Here is a 4,817-nt window from a genome sequence, read left to right as displayed (position 1 = left end):
CACCCCACCCCACCCGGCTTCTTCCCCCACCGGCGTCGCCTCACCAGCATCCGGCATCTTCCACCGCCGCGCCATGCACCAGTCGCCCCCTTCCCACCTTCTTCCACCTCAAGGCCACGGATCCGGGCCGGCAAAACGTTCCCCTACACGGCCATGACCAGCCCCAGCCGCGACATCCGTCGACGATGACCCAGTCCATGGCGGCATGCTAGCAGCTGGATCTCGACGGGGCGGCGGCCGTCCATGCCGCAACGACGCGAGGTCATGCTCCTCCTGGAGATCAGCCGGACGGCGGCGCCGGCCAAACCTCCCCTAACCCTGGATCCACACCATCCCGGGGGCCAGATTGATGCGATGCAGGGAGGCCAGATCGATGCGGTGGTGCCTGCCTTCCACAATAGATCCCACGGTGGCCCCTCCCCGCATCGACGAGCGCCATGATGCCAAGATCTCTCCTGGCCCTCCCTTCCCCTGCTTCCTCTGCTTGCCGGTCAGTCGATCTCCTTTTGCAGTGCACACGGGCCCCCTTTTGCGCTTCTTATTTTTTCGCAGCTCACTTTGTTGTTTTCAACTGAGATAAGTATTCCCTTGCTGTTCACTTTGTTGTTCCCCCGCAGGTCTCTACTCCCCAATCTGCAGATCACCGGCAGCGCCCCATTCCATGCCGCAATTTGTTTCGGTCATCGACGTCGTCCACACCACGGATCATGGAGCCATTGTTCATGTACTCGATTTTGCCTGCTGTTACAGTCCAACCCATGGGCACAGGAGGACGTCGGGCAGTGCACTTTGGAGTTTTTACCCATTCCAGAGATGCAGTGCGGTTTGGAGTTTTTTGTGTGTTGAGAAACTTCAGAAAATTGCACTCTGACTAAGTTTCTCTAGTGCAAATAATGTTATTACATTCAGTTTTGGTTATGCATTGGCAATGCGGTTTATAGCTCATGGTGCTTCAGTGCTGAATTTGGCGTAGTGGACAACAATGTGTGTGTGTGTGTGTGTGTGTGTGTGTGTGTGTGTGTGTGTGTGTGAGTCCGTACATATATGCATGTATGTCTGTATGGTGTCATGTTTTATAGATTTTTCTCTGTCGCAGACATGTATGCGTGTATGTAATGTGCAGAGTCCCAGGTCAACAGGGAGGTAGCCCATGCAGTTCGTATGGTTGTGTGGTGCGGTCAAATATTTTCCTACAACATGATTTTTTTGTATGATTTTTTTTTGTATCGAAGAGGTTCACTTTTGTCCCACAAAGAGGTTCACTTTTATTCGGTGCAGTGCACTACTCCCGTGCTATGAAGTTCAGAGTAGACGGCAATGATGTAAAAAAAGAACATGCAGCTCACTTCATCAACATCGGCGGTTCACTTGGATATATGTCGCGGTTCCCTTGCCCTCGTTTCTGCGGTCTACTCTCGTTCGCAAAAAAGTTAGAAAAAAAGACAACAAAAATTCGGAGAAAATTTACGTCCAGCAAAAGGAAACGATTGAGTGCACTTGCCCGTCTGATGCAGCACACTGACATTGACAAATATGGTCCACTTAACCCTATGAAACAAGTTAGAAAAAGACAAAGAAAAATCATACAGTACACTTAGACTTGTGTCTCAGTTCATTTTTCGCTCAATGTGGTTCACCTACTCCCGATGTGAGGCGCACTTCACTTCCTCGTCCTACAAAATTTTGGTCCGATAAAAAAATGATGCAGTTAGTTTGCCCGTTTGATGCAGTGCGGTTTTCAGTCTGAAGTAGTGCGTTCTTCCTTCTGATGTAGTACACACAACGATTTGGGTGTCGCCAAAAACAGAGTGCCCGCGTTTCGGTAAATTCAAAATTACTCTTAAACCGCAAGGAATTAGAGAGAGTTTTCTAGATGAAAAAGTTGCTTCTCGGCGATTTCTTTCCAGCGCCGTAACGTTTGAATCATTTCGACAAGCGGTTTGTAAAAATTTCGTGAAAAACGACCGCTGTCACTCATTGTCCGCCGCACCATTTTCAAAATTAACTTAAAACCGTAAGGAATCTCAAAACCATTTCTACATACGGAAGTTGCGCCATGTCCATAGCTTTCCAACGACGTATTACACGCATCATTTTGACAAACCATTCAAAAACTAGAGCGAAAACTGTATCGAAAATTAAAAAAAATATAAAACGTAATTTCGCGATTTAGTAAATTTGAAACTGCTCTTAAACCGTAACGAATTAGAGAAAATAATAGATATGAAAAAGATGCGCCTCGATGATATCTTTCTAACGGCGTATCATTTACTCTATTGCGATGAGCGGTTTAAAAAAATCACGAAAATACGTTCGCTGCCACTCGTCGTCCGTCGCACCATTTTTGAAACTGCTCTTAAATTGCCAGGAATCTCGGAAAGTTCTTAACATGGCGAAGTTGCGCCTAATCCATAGCATTCCAATGGTATATTATACGCCTCGTTCCAATAAATGGTTAAAAAAACTAGAGCGAAAACAGTACCGAAAAAACACCGCGTGCAGTTTTTTTCGACATGAAGTTCACTAGGGTGTATTGCAATGCTCTTGCTACAGTAAGTGCAGTGCTCCCGCGTTGAGCATGCAGTACGGAAGTGTTATCAGTAGCAGGGGTGCTGCAATACAGAGACTAGTGAACTTTGTGTCTGAAAAAACTGCACGTAGAATTTTTTCGGTACCGTTTTCGCTCTAGTTTTTTAACCGTTTATTGGAACGAGGCGTGTAATATACCTTTGAGAAGCTATGGATTAGGCGCAACTTCGCCATGTTGAACACTTTTCGAGATTCCTCACGGTTTAAGAGCAGTTTTGAAAACGGTACGGGGCACGACGAGTGACAGTGAGCGTGTTTTCGCGTTTTTTTCCTAAATCGCTCGTCGGAATGAAGCAAATGATACACCGTTGGAAACATATCGTCGAGGCACAACTTTTCTATATCTAATATATTCTCTAATTCGTTACGGTTTAAGAGCAGTTTTAAATTAAGTAAATCGCGAAATTCTGTGTTTCGAATTTTTTGCAATTTTTGTACTGTTTTCGTTCCAGTTTTTGAACCGTTTGTCGAAACAAGGCGTGTGATATGCCATTGGAAAGCTACGGACGAGGCGCAACTTTCACATGTTGAAATATTTTTAAAATTTCTTACGCTTTTAAGTTAATTTCAAAAATCATGTGGCGGACGACATGTGGCAGCGGCCATTTTTCGTGAAATTTTTACAAACCGCTGGTCGGAATGATCCAAATTCTACATTGTTGGATAGATATCGACAAGACGCAACGTTTTCATGTAGAACACACTCTCTAATTCCTTACGGTTTAAAAGTAGTTTCAATATTACCAAAATGCGGAAACTTTGTTTTTCGCGACTTCCAAATCGACTTGTGTACTGCATCAGACAGAAGAACGCACTGCTTTAGACAGGAAGCCGCACTCCATCAGATGGGCAAGCAAACTGCTTGATTTCTTTTATTTACACGTAAATTTTCTCATGCGAGGAAGTGGACGGGACTTCACATCGGGCGTAAGTGAACCCCAAAAGCATGGAGAAGTAAACCGCATTACTTTATTTGTCGTTTCAGTAACATTTTTTCTTTGCATTCACAAGTTGAGCAACATCAGACACCCGACCGCACTGCTTCAGTTAGAAAATCGCACTGCATCAAATGATCACTTGCAACATGAACAACATCAGACACCCGACCGCACTGCTTTAGTTAGAAAACCGTACTGCATCAAATGGCCAAGTGAACGGCATTAATTTTTTGTCGTTTCTCTACCATTTTTCATTTAACAAATCTTTGCACTGCATCAAATTGTCAAGTGAGTGACATTAATTTTTTTGTCGTTTCTCTACCGTTTTTCATTTAACATATCTTTGCACTTCATTTCCTTCTTTCTTTTTTCTGTTTGGAGTTTTGGATTTCCACATTGGCGAGTTGTACACGTGCAAAGAAGCGAACCGCATGGTCGAGAGAAATGAGCCGCAACACAATTCGAAATGAACTTCTTTGGTAAACAATTTTCAAACGAGTCCATCTAACTTTTCTCAGGGTTTAGCTAACTACATCAAACGTCGGAGCGTCTCTCATCACACAAAACATAGTTAAGTGAACCCTGAGAAAATAATTAGTAAACCACATTTGCACTTATTTTTTTCATCCCAAAGAAAGTGGACTCCACACAATTTTCCTTTTAACCGCAACCATCAGCCGGCCGAACTATACCAGGTAAACTACATCGGCCAGCTGGAGAACCTCCTGCCAACACCAAGTAAACTGCAGCAACGAACCTCCTGCCGCGCACGTCCATACTGCAGTGTCGCACGGCTGAAACCGAAGTGCGTGCCAATCGTCCTCTCAAGTGATTGCGTACTGCACCGATGCCCAACTGACCTGCAACGATAGCAAGCTGCACTGCTTGCCGTTAATGGATAACAACAATGAAAAATTGGACCTGGGCATGAAGGCCATCACCGAAATTGCACACAAATGCAGGAACATCACACAAATTGGACCTGGGAGAACATTTCACCACAATCCTCCTCCTGATGCTGCTGGAAGCGTGAGAGGAGATGGCTACCCCCGCCGCCGGACTGCACTGCACACACGTCCATGGGAGGACAGTGGTGCCCACCAAACCGAGCTGCATCTGGCACGGGGGAGATGAGCAGAGGCAGGATCTGGCAGGTAGATCAAGGACGGCTCCCTACCGGGATCGATGGATCCGATGCTAGCTCGAGAAGGCGGGGAGGAAGGTGGTTCGCCGGGGCGGGGCACGGTGGAAGTCGTCGAGCCTCTGGAAGACGGCCGGTCAGGTGGGGGC

General features: G+C 45.9%; 1 long non-coding RNA gene across 1 annotated transcript; it reads right to left on the bottom strand.

Annotated features, from left to right (window-relative positions):
• Positions 1 to 4,098: 4,098 nt before the first annotated feature.
• LOC119281297 lies at positions 4,099 to 4,811 on the bottom strand. Its single transcript, XR_005138365.1, has 2 exons — positions 4,510 to 4,811; positions 4,099 to 4,408 (listed from the first exon to the last, which is right to left on the bottom strand). It is a non-coding gene; the product is annotated as an uncharacterized LOC119281297 (long non-coding RNA).
• Between the last annotated feature and the right edge of the window lie 6 nt (positions 4,812 to 4,817).

This window comes from Triticum dicoccoides, chromosome 3B, assembly GCF_002162155.2.
Source record: "Triticum dicoccoides isolate Atlit2015 ecotype Zavitan chromosome 3B, WEW_v2.0, whole genome shotgun sequence".
Lineage (NCBI taxonomy): Eukaryota > Viridiplantae > Streptophyta > Magnoliopsida > Poales > Poaceae > Triticum > Triticum dicoccoides.
Note: the sequence above shows the minus strand (reverse complement) of the source record. Positions and strands in the feature narration are given on the sequence as shown.